The sequence below is a fragment of the Heterodontus francisci genome, chromosome 6 (genome assembly GCF_036365525.1).
Source record: "Heterodontus francisci isolate sHetFra1 chromosome 6, sHetFra1.hap1, whole genome shotgun sequence".
In the NCBI taxonomy this organism is placed as follows: domain Eukaryota; kingdom Metazoa; phylum Chordata; class Chondrichthyes; order Heterodontiformes; family Heterodontidae; genus Heterodontus; species Heterodontus francisci.
Window position 1 is genome coordinate 17,911,983 of NC_090376.1, and position 20,033 is coordinate 17,932,015.

Sequence of the window (20,033 nt, forward strand, 5' to 3'; positions counted from 1 at the left end):
CAGCTGGAGTACAATTCTGGTCAAGATCCTAAAGGTTACAAACAAGATAAATGTCACTATTTTTTTTAACTTAATTATAAATCTACAAACTTTAGATTTAACAACTTTATGCAGAGGGTGGTGAAGGTGCAGGATTGATGACTGCATCAGCAAATTAAAGAAAGAGTCTTAAAAGAACCTGGAGAAAAAATTGATAGAGCAGTTATATGAGAGATATTGTGGGATACGATATTTTGTATATAATTGGACTCTCCAGATAATCCTGTACATTATTATGTTGCCATGTACAACCTAATTCTTATACTGACTTCCCTGTTACTATGGCAATACTGAGCTGCGTTGATTGAAACCAACTTGAAACCATTATGCTGATTATCAAGTCGCACCTTGTATTCCGATGAATATATAAAATCACAGCAGTGAATTTCCCCCGGGGTTCTCCTGATTATCTGCAGTAAACGGCCTGGGAAACCCCACAAAAATAGCACAGGTGGTGTTCGTGCCATTTTCCTGGGATTTCCATAAGTCTTCCACTGAAGGTACAGCAAGAATAAAACTGGACAGACCATCAGAATCGATCACGAACTGACCATGGCACCGTGGTACAGGAAGCCATTCAAGTGGGGGGAATAGATAGAAATGTAGAGGACAGTACAGTCAGGGGGATAGACACAGGTCTGCAGCCAAGAGCGAGACTCCAGAATACTGTTTTGCCTGCCGGGTGCCGAGGTTCGGGACATCTCCTCGAGGCTGGAGAGAAACTTGCTGTGGGAGGGGGAGGATCCAGTTGTCGTGGTCCTTGTAGGTTCCAACAACAAAGATAGGACTAGGAAAGAGATTCTGCTTAGGTATTATGAGCAGCTGTGGCAAGTAACTTTTATACCACACAAGTGGCAGGCAATGACTATTTCCAACAAAATTCCCACATCTGACCTGCTCTTGTAGTTTCTGGTCAATGGTAACCCTCAGGATGTTGATAGTGGGGGATTCAGCGATGGTAATGCCATTGAATGTCAAGGGGAGATGGTTAGATTCTCTAACAAAAGCAAAATACTATGGATGCTGGAAATCTGAAATAAAAACAGAAAGTGCTGAAAATACTCAGCAGGTCTGGCAGTATCTGTGGAACGAGAAGCAGAGTTAACGATTCAGGTCTGTGACCTTTCATCTTGCCACAGATGCTGCCAGACCTGCTGAACTTCCAGCACTTTCTGTTTTTATTTATGGTTAGATTCTCTCTTGTCGTGGCCTGATGGTAAGATTGGAGTCAATTTTATTTAAATGTATGCATTCTGCTAATTTGAATATTTTAATCCAGGTTACCATTGACCTGAAAAGCAGATCAGAGGCTGGGAATTTTGCGACGAGTAACTCACCTCCTGACTCCCCAAAGCCTGTCCACCATCTACAAGGCACAAGTCAGGAATGTGATGGAATACTCTCCAATTGCCCGGATGAGTTTGGCTCCAACAACACTCAAGAAGCTTGACACCATCCATGACAAAGTAGCCCGCTTGAGTGGCACTCCACTTACAACCTTCAACATTCACTCCCCCCACCACCGATGCAGTGGCAGCAGTGTTTACCATATACAAGATGCACTGCTGCAACTCACCAAGCCTCTTTCAACAGCACCTTCCAAACCTGCAACCTCTACCACCTAGTAGAACAAGAGCAGCAGATGCATGGGAACATCACAACCTGAAAGTTCCCCTCCAATCCACACACCATCCTGACGGAACTATATCACCATTCCTTCACTGTCACTGGGTCAAAAATCTGAAACTCCCTTCCTAACAATGCTGTGCGTGTACCTACACCAGATGGAGTGCAGCAGCTCAAGAAGGCAGCTCACCACCACATTCTCAAGGGCAATTAGGGATGGGCAACAAATGATGGCCTAGCCAGAGACACCCACATCCCATGAAAGTATAAAAAAAGGCATTCAGGAGAGCCACTGTGGATATGTATCCTTCCAGCATATACATAGGAACATCGGAATCGGAGTAGACATTAAGCCCCTCGACTGTTCTATCATTCAATTAGATCATAGCTTACCTGTTTCTTAATTCCATTTACCCTCCTTGGTTCCATATCTCTTAATACAATTGAGGAACAGCAGAGCTTTGACAATGAAAAAGGCTCAACTATATACCAGTTACAGAAAAAAACTATTTGTGATGTGAGATGTTTCTGTTTTAAACCAGGTTTTACTAGGCAATATAATTTTTCGAGATGTGATGATGCCATTGCAAACCTCTGTTTCAATGTGGGAGAAATTAAAGTAAAAGCCATTTGCAAATTCACCCATTAAGAGGCTGGTTATTTTGTTCTTATGGGGTTGAATACAGATTCCCACTTATTGGATCATTAAATTTTCATGTTAGGAGCATGTCAACAAGACTTCCATCTCTCTACTCATATCCTAAAAATGAAAAAATTGAGTTGAAAAATTTCTAAAGAAGTCCAATGGCCTTTCTGGAAACTTTTAAAATTTGACTTTGGAACTGTTATAATACCATGGTTGTTGTGAAGATTAATCACTGTTATGATGCTATACTGGACTACCTCACACCAGGGCACGGAACCCACGTAGTAAATTGCTAAAGTTTTAAGAGCATGGATAGTACACCTGTTTTCTCAAAACATTAAAAAAAACATTGTTTACTTTCTTAAGTGCCCAGGAGCACTATGGTATCAAAAGCACAAGTGGTGCGAGAGGGTGTCGTACACCATTGTATTCTTGGGTCAGATCAGGGTCTGTCACTGTTAAAATGCCTGGCATCAGACTGCCACCTGCTCATAACACTTGCATCCAGTGTGACAGGGCGCGATGTGACACCTGAATTCCTCTGCTGCTTTTGTATCTGTCAGCATCTCAAACCATCTTCTATCAATGCAACAATGATAGTATAACTTGCATAGACGAGTTAAAATCATAGAATCATACAGCACGAAAAGAGCCCATTTGTCCCATCATGCTTGCGGTGACTCCTTTGCTTTTTCCCCATAGCCCTGCAAATATTTCTTTTTCAAGTATTTATCCAATTCCCTTTTGTAAATTACTATTGAATCTTCTTCCACAAGCCTTTCAGGGGAACGCATTCCAGATCATAACAAATCGCTGCGTAAAAAACAAAAAATCCTTGTCTCTTCTCTGGGGATAATTTTGCCCATTATTTTAAATCAATGTCCTTTAGTTATTGACCCTCCTGCCATTGGAAACAGTTTCTCTCTAGTTACTCTATCCAAATCTCTCTTGTGAATGAAAGAACATTCAGCCAGGATTGGTGACACTTGCTCACACACTCTCTGTTACGTAAAATCAGAAAAATAAATTGTCTAAAATTATTAAATATGCAAGGATGCACACATTAAGTTAAGGCGGACAGAAGAATCACTGCCTGACAGTACCAAGAATAATGTTCCATTGTGTTAAAAAAACCTTTGGTTTCAGTATGATTATCAAACAGATGCTATTGGTTTATGGTGACCCTGAAATAAGTCAAACGTTGATATTCTTGGAAATATCACTGGTGTTGAGGAGATTGCATTCTGATGAGACTCTGTTTTATAGAAAACCAGTATCTTTTCCTATAACATTGCCACACTTACTTGAAGTGCGATGATGAAAAAAATACAGACTGAAACTAAAGAGCGATTAAAAACTAACTTTACATTTTTAAAAATGGACAATGCTGCAAAAGATGGCCACATGTGTATCCGAACATTGCCACACTGTCTGTTTAGAACAAAGGATGCCTAACCAGGTTGAGAGGTGTCAAGTACACCCATCCTGGAACATTCCTGAATTGAATGGGTTCTACTGAAACAAAGAAGGTATGAGGCAAAAGTATCATAACAGGATTATTCTCATCCTGGGCTATTGTGTGATCACCCAATAGAGGGACCAAAGTGTCTCCTACCAGAATCTGATGTGACAAACTTTTTACCTTAAAAAGTCAGCCCTCGAGGCAGAAAGAGAGAGAGAGACCTGGGTAGAAGCATCACCAAAATCTTGTCCAGCTAAGAGCTGGGAGAAAATTCAGCAAGCCAGAACAGAAGGCACTGTGCTGTAAATTCTACATTTTCAACTTGTACAGCAGTGAATTGGAAGTGATCCTCTGTCTTCAAACTGAACTTTCAACCCACAGAGAAATCTACAAGCACTTCAGGCCTGCAACCAATGAGAATTTGACTTCTGAGAGAAGGTTTACTGTGAACCCCTAAACCCTACCTCATCTGAAAACCATTTACCCCTTTTCCTCTCTATCTGTCTTTTCTTGTGTGTGTGTCTGCATGCGCGTGTTTGTGCGCGCAAGTGAATGCATGAGTGGATGCAGTAGTGACAATTTTGGGATACGGCATATTGCACAATAAATAATTAAGCTTCTGTTTTCACCCTACAAGGAAACCTGTTGCTGTCTGAGTGAAACCCGAATAACAAAAAACACTTGTTGCAGTCAGGTGGGAGTTTAACAGTGGGAACCAGACCCCTAATCACATGGCCGTAACAAATTGGGGGCTCAAAGCCAGGATCAGAACTGCCAGCCAAATGAGAGATTTGGAAAACAGGAGGAAAACTGACCTCTAAAATTTTGGAAAAGTAAACAACAAGATTTTCTTGTATTCTTTTGTTTTTCTGTATGGTACTGGAAACAAAGGAGATGGCTGCATTTAATGCTAAGGAGTTTATAGAGCAGGGAGACATATCCCATGATAAGTTAAATAAATTAAGTATTGAATATTTAAAAGGCTTAGCTACGGAGATGGGAATCACATTCAAAGAAAAAGCAAAGAAACCTGAACTGGTGAAGAGTCCAGCTAATCATTTTACACATACCCCTGAAGCAGAAATAGAAAGCATGGAATCTGACACTGAGAGGATAGCCCTAGCTAAAATTCAGTTGAAAAGAGAGGCAATGCAGTTGCAGTTCAAAATAGAGGATATGCAGTTTCAGAAGGAAAAAGAGAAAAGAGAGGTGAAACAGTTTGAGTTAGAAAGGCTACAAGCACAAGGTGAGCATGCAATCAGCCACTCAAAGTTTATCCCCAATTCAGAGCAAACTTTGATGAACTGAGACACTCACGGTTAGTGCCAAAATTTAATGAGGAGGAGGTTGAGTCATATTTTATCTCATTTGAGAAACCAGTTACCAAATTAAAATGGCCAAAAGAATTTTGGACTTTCCTCTTACAAGACAAGTTCGTGGGTAGGGCTTGTGAAGCTTTTTCCTTGTTAACAGAAGGGCATTCTTCTGACTATGAACAAACTAAAATTGAAATTCTAAATACATATGAGTCAGGCCCTGAAGGATATAGACAGAAATTCAGACACACCAGGAAAAGACCTGTACAGATATACATTGAATTCGAAAGAATTAAACATATGGCTTTCAATCGCTGGATACGATCTCTTAAGCCTCATATGAAAATTTGAGAGAAGTGATGTTGCTGGAAGAATTTTCAAATAGCATCCCAGTTAAAATATAAGAACCCCCATTGAAGAACAAAGAATTACAAGAGTAAGAGAAGCAGCAAAGATGGCCGATGATTATGAGTTAGTATACAAGTCCCTAACTCAGAATAAATTTGGGTCCAGTAACTCTTACAGGCTAGGAAGCCATAGCAAGGATGCAGATGAAGCAGAATTTGGCTCGAGAGAAAAGGAAAGTAAGGAAGGAAACCCAGACCAATCTCCAACTTTTAAAAGAAGGAACCCAGGTGATGAACTAGTCAGGATCTGCCTGATGTGTTTCCAGTGTGGAAAATCTGGGCCTGTCCAGGTAAATTGTTGGTATTCCAAAAAACCAACAGGAGGCAATGTGGCTATGAAAGTGGTAAGCATGTGTTCTGATATAATCCAAGAACAGAACACATATCAGAACTGTTTACAAAAAGGAAAGATGACTCCTTTTGTAACCCATGCACGAGACAAAGAGATCACCATCCTCAGGGATACTGGTTATTTTCAAACCCTACTGGCAGCCAAGTTCATAGAAATGCCACCCAAAAGCAGAACAAATGCCACATTATTGGTAAGAGGGCTTACTGGCAATGCTTGAAGGTTCCCTTAGTTAAAGTTTACCTATAGAGTGGTCACCGGGGTAGTGATGGTCGGGATCATTCCGAGCTTACCAATGCAGGGGGTTGACCTATTGTTGGGCAATGGTTTGGCAGGAAGCACAGTATTGTACCCAAAGGGTCCAGGACAGTCCACGGAGATTGCAGAAACTGAGGGGAATAAACAAAACTCTGCACAGGGCTGAGAAAGTCCTAAAAATAACACAGGGGGCAATAGGGCCAGTAATGATTAAAGAGGCTAAAGGAAAGCCAATAGAATTTTAAAAGGCCATGATAGAGCCAGAAGAATTTAAAAGAGCTAAGATAAAAGCAGCAAAGGTTGAAGGAAAAGCACCAGAGATATGGTTAGCTGAAAGCTTCTTTAAAGATTTAAATAAGGACAAGGAAAGTTCCTAAAGAGGCAAGCCAAGAGTGAAGGAGATGCCTCACCTAGTTGAAATGCCACAGGGCAGTACACTGGAAGCTGGACAACCACCTGCGACCAGTAGTGTCCTAGATGACATGGGGCAGATTAGGGTAAACACATCCCTGAAGTGAACGGAAAAGGGAAGGGAAATGCCCGCAGGTAAACAGCACTTGTGAAAATCACAAGAAAACTACAAATGAGGTCAGTGTGGATCTACCCACTGAAGAATCAAGCAATCAGTTTCCAAATCCAAAGCTAATCAAACCCAACAATTTTGATTCAGAACTCAGTGATAACGAGGGGCAGAAGGAAATCCCAAATGCCTCAACGGGGCTGAAAAACAATTTATCACCCACTATCACCTTAGAGATAAGAATTATCAATGTGCCAGAACCTGAATTGTTAAAGCCAGGTGTTGTGGAAGCAACAGGTAAGGGGTTAAAGCTTGTACAGACAGTAAAACGTGCCACCAGCCAAGAACAATGCAGTAATGGACATTTGCATATTACAAACTTCAGCAACAACCACATACTTATTGAGATTAATGTCCACAAAGTACTACAAACTGATGCTAGAGAAACTCCAACCCCATTAGACAACACACACTGAAAAGGAATGCAATTTTTTAATGGTACCTCATCCAAAGGAAGCATGATGAAAAAACTTCAAACTTGAACAAGAACTGGCTGTTACAGGCAATGCCATCTGTTGCAGTTGTAAGATTGAGGTGTGAATGAATGTGTGCAGTGCTGTTACCTTATATCTTGTTAATTCTAAAAAAAAAATAATGAAATCAGAGGAATTTTTATTTCTCTTTTGGGAGATGTGTCACGCTTACGAGAAGTGTGATGATGAAAAAATACAGTCTCAAACTGAAGAGTTATAAAAATTGACTTTACCATTTTAAAAAATGGACAATGCTGCAAAAGATGTGTATTCAAGAATTGCCATACTGTCTGTTTAGAACAAAGGATGCCAAACCAGGTTGACAGTTGTCAATTATACCCATCCTGAAACATTCCTGAATTGAATGGGTGCTACTGAAACAAAGAAGGTATGAAATGGAAACATCATAACTGGACTATTCTCATCCTGAGCCATTGTGTGATCACCATGGGGGAGGGACCAAAGCGTCTCCTACCAGAATCTGATGTGCCAAACCTTTTAACTTAAGAAGGCAGCCCTCGTGGCAGAGAGAGAGACCTGGAAAGAAGCATCACCAAAATCTTGTCCAGCTAAGAGCTGGGAGAAAATTCAGCAAGCCAGAAGGGAAGGTGTCCTACTGTGAATTCTACATTTTTAACTTGTGCTGCAATGAATTGGAAGGCATCCCCTGTCTTCAAACTGAACTTTTAACCCACAGAGAAATCTACAAATATCTCAGGCCTGCAACCAAAGAGAATTTGATTTCCAGGAGAATTCAACAGGTTTACTGTGAACCCTGAAACGCTACCTCACCTGAAAACCACTTACCTCTTTTCATCTCTCTATCTGTCTCCTTGTGTGTGCGTGTGTGTGTGCACATGAGTGAATGCATGAGTGGATGTGGTTTCAACAACTTTGAGATAAGGAATATTGCTCAATGAATTATTAATCTTATGTTTTGAACCTACAAGAAAAAATGTCACTGACTGTTTATTTGACAAATAAAACACAAGGGGTTAAAACCTAATAACAAATAATGTTGTGGTCAGGTGGGAGTTGAACATTGGGAACCACCCACATCCCTCACCACTTGGCCATAACAACATACATTAGGGTTTTTAATGTATAATAATCTATGTGATTGAATGGGGCCTACTTTGCTGTTCATCCTAACGAAGGCAGTCAAAGCGCACGCAAAGTACCTTTGCTTATAATAACCTGAACCCACTTATGCTTCTGGGTCCAGATTCTTTCCTAATCAGGATAAGGGATCAGCCATTTAGAACTGAGATGAGGATAAATTTCTCCACTCAGTGGGTTGTGGATCTTTGTGATTCTTGACCCCAGAAATGTGTGGATGCTCAATCCATGATTTTATTCAAGACTGAGACAGACAGACTTTAGAACACTAAGGGAATCAAGGGGTATCAGGATAGGGCGGGAAAGTGGAATTGAAGTTCAGCCATGAGCCTCTTGAATGGTGGTGTAGATTTGATGGGCTGTATGGCCTACTGCTGCTCCTATTTTTTATGCTATTATGTACTCTCGACTCACTCCAATTGCAGGACTGCTTTCTGGCTGAACCTTGTTTCTAGAAATATTTGCAGCAGTATGAATCAAGAATCTATCTACCTCTGCCTTAAAAATATTAAATAACTCTGCTCCACCGCCTTTTGAGGAAGACAGGTCCAAGGACTGACGACCTTCTGAGGGAAAAAAATTTCTCCTCATCTCTGTCTTAAATGGGCAACCCCTTATTTTTAAACAGTGATCCCTAGTTATAGATTCTCTCACAGGAGGAAACATCCTTTTCACATCCACCCTGTCAAGACCCCTCAGTATCTTATATGTTTCAATACGTCACCTCTTATTCTTCGAAATTCTAGCAGATACAAGCCTAACCTGTCCAATCTTTCTTCATAAGACAACCTGCTCATGCCAGGTATTAGTCTAGTAAACCATCTCTAAACTGTTTCCAAAGCACTTACCTCCTTCCTTAAATAAGGAACAAATACTGTACACAGTACTCCAGATGTGGTCTCATCAATGCCCTGTATAACTGAAGCATAACCTCCCTACTTTTGTATTCAAATCCCCTCACAATAAATACTAACATTCTATTAGCTTTCCTAATTACTTGCTGAACCTGCATACTAACCTTTTGTGATTAATGCACTAGAACACCCAGATCCCTCTGCATCTCAGAGCTCTGCAATCTCTCACCATTTAGTTAATATGCTTCTTTTTTATTCTTCCTGCCAAAATGGACAATTTCACATTTTCCCACATTATTCTCCATTTGCCAGAACTTTTCCCACTCACTTAACCTATCTAGATCCCTTTGTAGCCTCCTTACGTCCTCTTCATAACTTACTTTCCTACCTATCTTTGTGTCAGCAAATTTAGCAACCATACGTGTGGTCCCTTCATCCAAGTCATTTATATAAATTGTAAAAAGTTGAGGCCCCAGCACTGATCCCTGTGGCACTTGTTACATCTTGCCAACCAGACAATGATCCATTTATGCGTACTCTCTGTTTCCTGTTAGCTAACCAATCTTCTATCCATGACAGTATGTTACCCCCTACACCATGAGCTTTTATTTTCCGCAATAACCTTTGATATGGTATCCTATGAAATGCCTTCTGGAAACCTAAGTACAGTGTATCCACCAGATCCACAGCACATGTTATTTCTTCAAAGAACACCAAGAAATTGATTAAACATGATTTCCCTTTCACAAAACCATGTTGACTCTAGCTGATTACCTTGAATTTTTCTAAGTGACCTGCCTAAACGTCTTTAATAATAACTTCTAACATTTTGCCTATAACAGATGTTAAGCTAACTGGCCTGTAGTTTCCTGCTTTCTGTCTCCCTCCCTTTTTGAATAAAGGGGTTAGATTCACTATTTTCCAATCGACTGGAACCTTCCCCGAATTTCGGGAATTTTGGAAAATTAAAACCAATGTATCAGCTATCTCACTAGCCACTTCTTTTCTGACCTTAGGATGAAGTCCATCAGGACCTGGGGACTTGTCAGCCCGCAGCTCCAACAATGTGCTCAGTCCCACTTCCTTGGTGATTGTAATTTTCTTGAGCTCCTCTCTCCCTTCCAGTTCCTGATTTACAGATATTTCTGGGATGTTATTTCGATCCTCTATAGTGAAGACCAATGCAAAATGCCTGTTTAATTATCTGCCTTCTCCTTATTTCCCATTATTAATTCCCCAGACTCATATTAGAGAGATAGAGAAATACAGCACTGAAACAGGCCCTTTGGCCCACTGAGTCTGTGCCGACCATCAACCACCCATTTATACTAATTCTACATTAATCCCATATTCCCTACCACATCCCCACAATTCTCCTACCACCTAGATATACTAGGAGCAATTTACAATGGCCAATTTACCTATCAACCTGCAAGTCTTTGGCTGTGGGAGGAAACTGGAGCACCCAGTGGAAACCCACACAGTCACAGGGAGAACTTGCAAACTCCACACAGACAGGACCCAAAACTGAACCTAGTTCACTGGAGTTGTGAGGCTGCAGTGCTAACCACTGCGCCACTGTGCCACCCTAACGATCTATAGAAACCATTACTATCTGTTTTTATGGCCACCAAGTATGCCCAAAAACAGCAACCAAAAGGCCAAAAGATCCATGGGGTGCACATAAAACATTACTTACCTCTTTTGGGGCCTCCCTTGACTTGCTATCTATCCTCATCAGACTGGGATCAGTACACAGTCTACCGTCAACTTCTTCTGCCACCCCTCAAAATGCCTTTGGTAAACCTAGAGGGCCACAAACTCCCCATCCCAACCCATTTCAATGGCAAGTCTTAGTCTGCACCCAGTGTTGGCACAGCTATGCTCCCTGCCCTCAAGCTAAGCCTCAGATATCCTAGGACAGTGCAAAAGGGGTAAAGGGCCTCTGATCCTTTCTCTTCCCCCCTTGTGCTTGAGAGCTGAGTATTCCCAAGCTGCAATGGAGAGATAAATTAGGCTTGATAAGTCAAAATATATTTTTGCTACATGGGATTTCAGGATTTAATTGGAATTTGACAGATACACTCCTTACTTCCATCAGTTTTTCCATGAAGAGATGAGACAGTTACCTTAATTATCTGATAAAAGGCTATGTAATCCACATTAGGCAATAGAACAATGTCAATACCTGAAATACTAATATGATAAATATTAATATCAATATCAGAGAAATACCAGTTTCAGAATATTCCAGTAAATTAAAAGACGAATAGCACAAAACCAAAGCTGTAAACTTCCAGCTATCTCACAACAGCTATCCAGAGCAAATCCTGAGGACCGAGGGGTGGGGTGAAAACTCTAAATCGCCTCTCTTTGAAATGCAAACAACATCCAGCCGCAGAATCAAGAATCCAGATTGGAAAGCGCTGGTTTAAGGGCAGAGCGGAAAGATTATCTGAATGTAAAAAGGAATGGTCCTATATAGAGAAGAGAGAGAGGGAGAAATAATCCCCCCTTTCCAAGAGGTGAGAAATTTAATACTTACTGGATCCCAGACACAGATTTGGTGGGTTCGCTTGCTGTTGTTCTGACACCGATCCGAGAGTTTAACTGTCTGCAGTTCTACCCTGCAGGTAAAAAGTGAAGGGGTGGGGAGAGCGCTTTTAGAATTCCAAGAAAACAAAACCTCACAAACCAGGTGCAAAACGAAAAGTTGCCCCTGCAATCCAGTGACTCATCGCACACCCCCGCAGGATGTGGCAAGTAACTTGTGGGAGCAGGTAAAGTATGAATCAGCAGAGACCGGAGGATTTATTCAGCCACAATACTGCTTTGTATGCAATGAGGGACATTCAAAATCGTAGAAAGGTTGCGAATCACGCTGGTGGTGCGCTACTCTGTAATAGGGCTTACAGGTTGCAATCTTCTAAATGTTTACAAATCCAACCGCAGACTTGCAGGAATACACATGAACGACAATTTGCACTGTAGTAGTGGTAATAACGCAGTAAAATGTCACTGGACGCTTCACTGGAATTTTATCAGACAAAATTTGACACCCAGCCAAAGGGCACAGGATATTAAGTAATTTCGAGGCTGGTTTTAGAAAGTGTCTTAAAGGAGGTGAGAGATGCCAAGAGGTTTGAGGAGGGGATTCCAGAACGGGAAGCCTATAGAGCTGACCCTATCGACACTGAGGGCTGAATTTTACCAGCCCTCCATCGTTGCGGGGTCGTGGCGGAGGAGCCTGGAAAATTCATCTGGGAGAGGCCCGCCACGACCCCCGACGCTGAGAAGGCGCCACCGCATATTACTGGTAGCAGCGAGGTCTCGGTATGGCCCCCCACGCGGCACCCCCACCCCCCACACTTGGTGGCGGATCTTTCATTTCAATATGTTAATAAAGGTAAATGCACGCAAATAAACTTACCTTATCCCGACAGCCAGAACTCCCGCGCCTTCGGATCTCCGTTTGGAGATCCAAGGTGTGATACTGGTGCGGAAGGGTGATGAGTGAAAATTTCAGGGCAAGTGGGGATGGTGGCACGGGGAAAACTCTTTCGATTTGTGGGGGGGATGGTGAGAAGGGCTTGGGGGTTAAAGTTATTAAAGGTCGGGGGGGGGGAAGGTCGGGATCTGAATAAAAGTTTTATTGGGGGGAATGGGCTATTAATGAATCGCTTATTCCTTTGGGGTATGGGTGAGAGGAGTGAAAATGTTATTAAATGTCTAAGTTTCAACGTTTGTTCCCTTTAAAAATTCAAATGCTAGCGAAGGGCTTAAAGCTGCTTAAAAATGGCACCGGCCCCTGGGTGGTGGCACCAGACACCATTGCCGGGGATGGAGCAGCCACCCCCTCTATGTCATCGGGGGTGAGCATTCTGCCCACTCCATTTAAATGAGCCCCCACATGAAATATTGCAGGGGCTCAGCGGCAGCACACAAGTCATCTTGGCGGCAAACTTATAAAATTCAGCCCCAAGGACGGGGGCGAAAGAAATCGAGGACGCGGAGGAGGCGAGAGTTGGAGGAGTGCAGAGTTCTTGGATGGTTGTAGGGCTGGAGGAGTGCAATAGGATGAGGAGGGGTGAGGCTATAAAGGCATTTGAATACAACCATGAGACCGGGAGCCAACATGTCAGTCAGTGAGCATAGGGGTGATGGGTGAACAGGGCTCGGATTGAAAAGGCTGAGACCAGTTGTTGGCTGGATATAATCAGAGAATCACAGACCAATGCCCATTATTTCTTGATAAGGGTGGCAAATCAGCGAATCTCCACTATTCTCTGGGAAATAAAGAACCACCTAACATCCAACTCAGTTCTTCCCCTACATAATTTGTAAGCACAACCCCAAGTCCCCCCTAACTTTACCAGTTGAAATAATTGATCAAAATAAATATGGTTGCATCCCTTCACTACTTTATAAACCATAATCCACTCAAGAGTCTACGCTTCTCTAACCTATTGAGACCCTGCTCTTTGAGCCTGTCTGAGTAACCAAGGTGTTTTAAACTGGGAATGAACCACATGACCCTCCTCTGCACCCTTTCCAAAGTCTCAATATCCCTCACCATGTGATAACACTAGACCCAGTATTGTAACTCAACCTAACCAAACATTCTGGGGGCTTACCATTGACCAGAATCTGAACTGGACCAGCCACATAAATGCTATGGTTACAAAAGCAGGTCAGAGGCTAGGAATTCTGCAGCAGGTAGAGTCATAGAGTTATACAGCACAGAAACTAGCCCTTTGGCCCATCGTGTCTGCGCCGGCCATCAAGCACCTAACTACTCTAAACCCATTTTCCAGCACTTGGCCCGTAGCCTTGTACGCTATGGCATTTCAAGTGCTCATCTAAATACTTCTTAAATGTTGTGAGGGTTCCTGCCTCTACAGGCAGTGTGTTCCAGATTCCAAACACCCTCTGAGTGAACACAATTTTCCTCAAATTCCCTCTAAACCTCCTGTCCCTTACCTTAATTCTATGCCCCCGAGTTATTGACCCCTCCAATAAGGGAACAAGTTTCTTCCTACCTAACCTATCACTGCCCCTTATAATTTTGTATACTTCAACCATGTCCCCCTTCATCCTTGTCTGCTCTAAGGAAAACAACCCCAGCCTCTCTTCATAGCTGAAATGCTCCAGCCCAGGCAACATCCTGGTGAATCTCCTCTGCACCCTCTCCAGTACAGTCATATCCTTCCTATAGTGTGGTGCCCAGAACAGTACACAGTACTCCAGCTGTGGCCTAACTAGCATTTTATACAGCTCCATCATAACCTCCCTGCTCTTATATTCTATGCCTCGGCTAATAAAGGCAAGTATCCCATATGTCTTCCTAACCACCTTATCTACCTGTGTTGCTGCCTTCAGTGATCTATGGACAAGTACACCAAGGTCCCTCTGACCTTCTGTACTTCCTAGGGTCCTACCACCCATTGTCTATTCCCTTGCCTTGTTAGTTCTCCCAAAATGCATCACCTCACACTTCTCAGGATTAAACTCCATTTGCCACTGCTCTGCCCATCTTACCAGCCCATCTATATCATCCTGTAATCTAAGGCTTTCCTCCTCACTATTTACAACACCACCAATTTTCGTGTCATCTGCAAACTGACTGATCATATCTCCTATATTCACATCTATATCATTAATGTTCACTACAAACAGCAAGGGTCCCAGCACTGATCCCTGTGGTACACCACTGCTCACAGGCTTCCATTTGCAAAAACAACCCTCGACCATTACCCCCTGCCTCCTGCCACTAAACCAATTTTGGATCCAACTTGCCAAATTGCCCTGGATCCCATGGGCTCTTACCTTCTTAATCAATCTCCCATGCAGGACCTTATCAAAAGCCTTACTGAAGTCCATGTACACTGCATCAACTGCTTTACCCTCATTTACACATCTCGTCACTGCCTCGAAAAATTCAATCAAGTTAGTGAGACAAGATCTCCCCCTGACAAAGCCATACTGACTATCCCTGATTGATCCCTGCCTCTCCAAGTGGAGATTAATCCTGTCCCTTAGAATTTTTTCCAATAGTTTCCCAACCACTGACGTTAGACACACCGGCCTGTAAGTACCTGGTTTATCCCTGCTACCCTTCTTGAATAATGGTACCACATTCGCTGTCCTCCAATCCTCTGGTACCTCTGCTGTGGCCAGAGAGGATTTGAAAATTTGTGTCAGAGCCCCCGCTACATCCTCTATTGCCTCACATAACAGCCTTGGATACATCTCATCTGGGCCTGGGGATTTATCCACTTTTAAGCCCACTAAAACAGCTAATACTTCCTCCCTTTCAATGCTAATATGTTCAAGTATATCACAATCCCCCTCCCTGATCTCTACACCTACATCGTCCTTCTCCATACTGAACACAGATGAAAAGTAATCAATTGAAACCTCACCTATGTCCTCCGGCTGCACACACAGATTGCCATTTTGGTCTCTAATGGGCCTTACTCTTTCCCTGGTTATCCTCTTGCCCTTAATATACTTATAAAACGCCTTAGGATTTTCCTTTATCTTGCCCACCAGTGTTTTTTCATGTCCCCTCTTCGCTCTCCTAATTACTTTTTTAAGTACCCCCCTCCACTTTCTATACTCCTCTAGTGCCTCCGCTGATTTCAGTGCTCTGAATCTGCCATAAGCCTCTTTTTCTTCCTGATCCAATCCTCTATATCCCTCGACATCCAGGGTTCCCTGGAATTGTTGGTCCTACCCTTCACCTTAATGGGTGCATGTTGACTCTGAACTCTCACTATTTCCTCTTTGAATGACTCCCACTGGTCTGACGTAGACTTTCCTACAAGTAGCTGCTCCCAGTCCACTTTTGCCAGATCCTGTTTTATCATATTCAAATTGGCCTTCCCCCAATTCAGTATCTTTATTTCCAGTCTATCTTTGTCCTTTTCCATAACTACCTTAAATCTTACAGAGTTATGGTCACTATCCCCACTGATACATCTACCACTTGTCCGGCTTCATTCCCTAGGATTAGGTCCAGTACTGCCCCTTCTCTTGTAGGACTTTCTACATACTAGCTCAAAAAGCTCTCCTGTATGCATTTTAAGAATTCTGCCCCCTTTAAGCCTTTTGCACTAAGACTATTCCAGTTGATTTTGGGGAAGTTGAAATCCCCTACTATTATTACCCTATTATTTTTACACCTCTCTGAGATTTATCTACATATCTGCTCCTCTATATCTCCCTAACTGTTTGGAGGACTGTAGTACACTCCCAATCAAGTGATTGCCTCCTTTTAGTTTTTAAGTTCTACCCATATGGTCTCATTTGAGGAACCTTCTAAGATATCATCCCTCCTTACTGCAGTAATTGACTCCTTGACCAACAGTGCAATGCCACCTCTTTTACCCCCTCCCCTGTCTCGCTTGAAGATTCTATACCCTGGAATATTGAGTTGCCAGTCCTCACCTCCTGACTCCCAAAGCCTGTCCACCATCTACAAGGGACAAGTCATGAGTATGATGGAATACTCTCCACTTGCCTGGATAAGTGCAGCTCCAACAACACTCAGGAAGCTCGACGCTATCCAGGACAAAGCAGCCTGCTTGATTGGCACCCCATTCACCACCTTCACCATTCACTACCTTCACCACCGACACACAGTGGCAGCAGTGTGTATCATCTACTGGATGCACTGCAGCAACTCACCAAGGCTCCTTCGACAGCACCTTCCAAACCTGCGACCTCAACCACCTGGAAGGACAAGGGCAGCAAATGCATGGGAACACCCACAACCTGGAAGTTCCCGTCCAATCCACACACCATCCTGACTTGGAGCTATATCCCTTCCTAACAACACTGTGGGCGTACCTACATCCCAAGGATTGCAGCGGTTCAAGAATGCAGCTCACCACCACCTTCTCAAGGGCAATTAGGGATGGGCAACAAATGCCGGCCTGGCCCACGCACACATTCCTTGAACGTATAAAAAAAAAGTCTTGAACAAAGACATGTAACAGGAAAATTGTTACAGCAAGAATTTCCAATGAAAAAGAAACCTCAGTTTTAAGAGATGCAAGAACACTTTAAATACTGCTGGGCCCACTGGAAATTCTGCTCTGCAATTGGGCAAGCTGCCTGGCACATCTGGAGAAGTCTGGGCAGCTTGGCAATTAGGTTTAAATGATGTCTGACCATCAACTTGGCTCAAGCTGCAGTCTAATGGCATGCTGCCCATCTCACCCCTATTCTCAGGCTGATGTAAAGTTGATGTGGTGAGCAATGCACCCCCTTGATGACCACGCCTGACTCAAATGGAGTTTGTGGAGTCAAACCAATTAGCATACTGATATTACTGCACAAGGGAAATCCTGTCTCCCAAGTCCAGCAAAATGCCATGGCAGAATTTCAACACAAGAACAAAGAAACAGACTTAGGCCATTCATCTCCTCAACACTTATCACCATTTAATTAGATCATACTGATTTATACCTCAACTCCATTTACTTGCCTTTTCTCTATATACTTAATGTTGTTACAACTGAGGTGCAAGGAGTCTTTTCTTGTTCCACTTCTCCACAGGTCACAACATATATTCTTAAAAAATGTTTACCCAGTTACTGATGCAGTCAATCATATACTCTACTCTTTATCCCAGAATAAAAAACACCAACAAAGTTTCTTTGATAAACGACAAAATTATCAGTTTGTGATAAAAGAAGACAACCAGTAATGAAACAAAGCATTAACACAAAGATTAAAATATGCAAGTTCCCCTTTTTAAATTCCCCACTCACAAACTCACACACACTGAAAAACATACAGAAATTCTCTCTGCAGAGGTCTGTTTCAAAAAAATACAAAAAAGAACAGTTTGGTAAAACTGAGACCTCCCTCTCTCTGACATTAAACGAGAAGGTCTCAGTTTTATCCGCTTACGTTCCCACCTCAATGAATTTCACGCTCGGCATGACGTTGAGCTCTTCTTCCGTCGCCTCCATCTCCGGGCTCACTTCTTTGACCAGGAGTCCTCCCCCCAACCAGCGGACCCATTCACCCGCCTCCAGCATTCTCCCTCTACCTGGACACCTCCCCCTGGCCTCTTACCTGCTCTTGATCTCTTCATTGAAAACTGTCGGCGAGACATTGGTCATTTCAATTTCTCTGCCCCCCTCACTCACTCTAACCTGTCCCCCTCTGAACTTGAGGCACTCCGTTCTCTCAGGTCCAACCCCGACATGGTCATCAAACCTGCAGACAAGGGTGGTGCTGTTGTTGTATGGCATACCGACCTCTACCTTGCAGAAGCTCATCGCCAACTCACAGACACTTCTTCCTACCTCCCTCTGGACCATGACCCCACCACTGAACATCAAGCCACTGTCCAAAGGACTGTCACTGGCCTCATCTCCTCTGGAGATCTTCCGTCTACAGCTTCCAACCTCATAGTCCCGCAACCCGGACAGCCCGCTTCTACCTCCTTCCCAAAATCCACAAACGGGACTATCCCGGCAGACCCATTGTGTCAGCCTGCTCCTGCCCCACTGAACTTATATCTTCCTATCTTGACTCTTTCTTTTCTCCGCTGTTCCAGTCATTTCCCACCTACATCCTTGACTCTTCTGACGTCCTACGTCATTTTGACAATTTCCAGTTTCCTGGTCCCAACCGCCTCCTCTTCACTATGGACGTCCTCCATCCCCACCAGGATGGTTTAAGGGCTCTCTGCTTCTTCCTTGAACAGAGGCCCAACCAGTCTCCATCCACCACCACCCTCCTCCGCCTGGCTGAACATGTTCTCACATTGAACAACTTCTCTTTCAACTCCACTCACTTCCTTCAAGTAAAAGGTGTTGCTATGGGTACCCGCATGGGTCCTAGTTATGCCTGTCGTTTTGTGGGATATGTTGAGCATTCCTTGTTCCAGTCCTACTCAGGCCCCCTCCCCCAACTCTTTTTCCGGTACATTGATGACTGTATCAGTGCTGTTTCCTGCTCCCGCCCCGAACTGGAAAACGTTATCAACTTTGCTTCTAATTTCCACCCTTCTCTCACCTTTACATGGTCCACCTCTGACACTTCCCTTCCCTTCCTCGACTTCTCTGTCTCCATCTCTGGGGATAGGCTGTCTACTAATGTCCATTATAAGCCCACCGACTCCCACAGCTACCTGGACTACACTTCTTCACACCCTACCTCCTGTAAGGACTCCATTCCATTCTCCCAGTTTCTCCGTCTCCGATGCATCTGCTCTGATGATGCCACCTTCCATGACGGTGCTTCTGATATGACCTCCTTTTTCCTCAACCGAGGATTTCCCCCCACTGTGGTTCACAGGGCCCTCAACCGTGTCCGGCCCATTTCCTGCACCTCGACCCTCACCCCTTCCCCTCCCTCCCAGAACCGTGACAGGGTTCCCCTTGTCCTCACTTTCCACCCCATCAGCCTCCATATTCAAAGGATCATCCTCCGCCATTTCCGCCACCTCCAGCGTGATGCCACGACCAAATGCATCTTCCCCTCCCTTCCCCTGTCAGCATTCCGAAGGGATCATTCCCTCCGTGACACCCTGGTCCACTCCTCCATTACCCCCACCACCTCATCCCCGTCCCATGGCACCTTCCCCTGCAATCGCAGGAGGTGTAATACCTGCCCATTTACCTCCTCTCTCATCACTATCTCAGGCCCCAAACACTCCTTTCAGGTGAAGCAGTGATTTACTTGTACTTCTTTCAATGTAGTATACTGTATTCGCTGCTCACAATGTGGTTTCCTCTACACTGGGGAGACCAAACGCAGACTGGGTGATCACTTTGCGGAACACCTCCGCTCAGTCCGCAACCAGGACCCTGAGCTTCCGGTTGTTTGCCATTTCAACACTCCCCCCTGCTCACATGCTCACATCTCTGTCTTGGGCTTGCTGC

General features: G+C 43.6%; 1 protein-coding gene across 2 annotated transcripts in view; it reads right to left on the reverse strand.

The window, feature by feature from the left end:
• LOC137370915 (interleukin-5 receptor subunit alpha-like) overlaps positions 1-12,148 on the reverse strand; it is a 43,713-nt gene extending 31,565 nt beyond the window's left edge. The window contains exons 1-2 of one of the 2 annotated variants that reach the window (XM_068032781.1): positions 12,043-12,146; positions 11,675-11,756 (exon numbers count right to left, since the gene is read on the reverse strand). The gene's annotated coding sequence lies outside the window, so the exon portion shown is untranslated. Of the gene's footprint in view, positions 1-11,674 lie in introns of both variants that reach the window. The other variant, XM_068032782.1, reaches the window with a different exon arrangement.
• Positions 12,149-20,033: the final 7,885 nt, after the last annotated feature.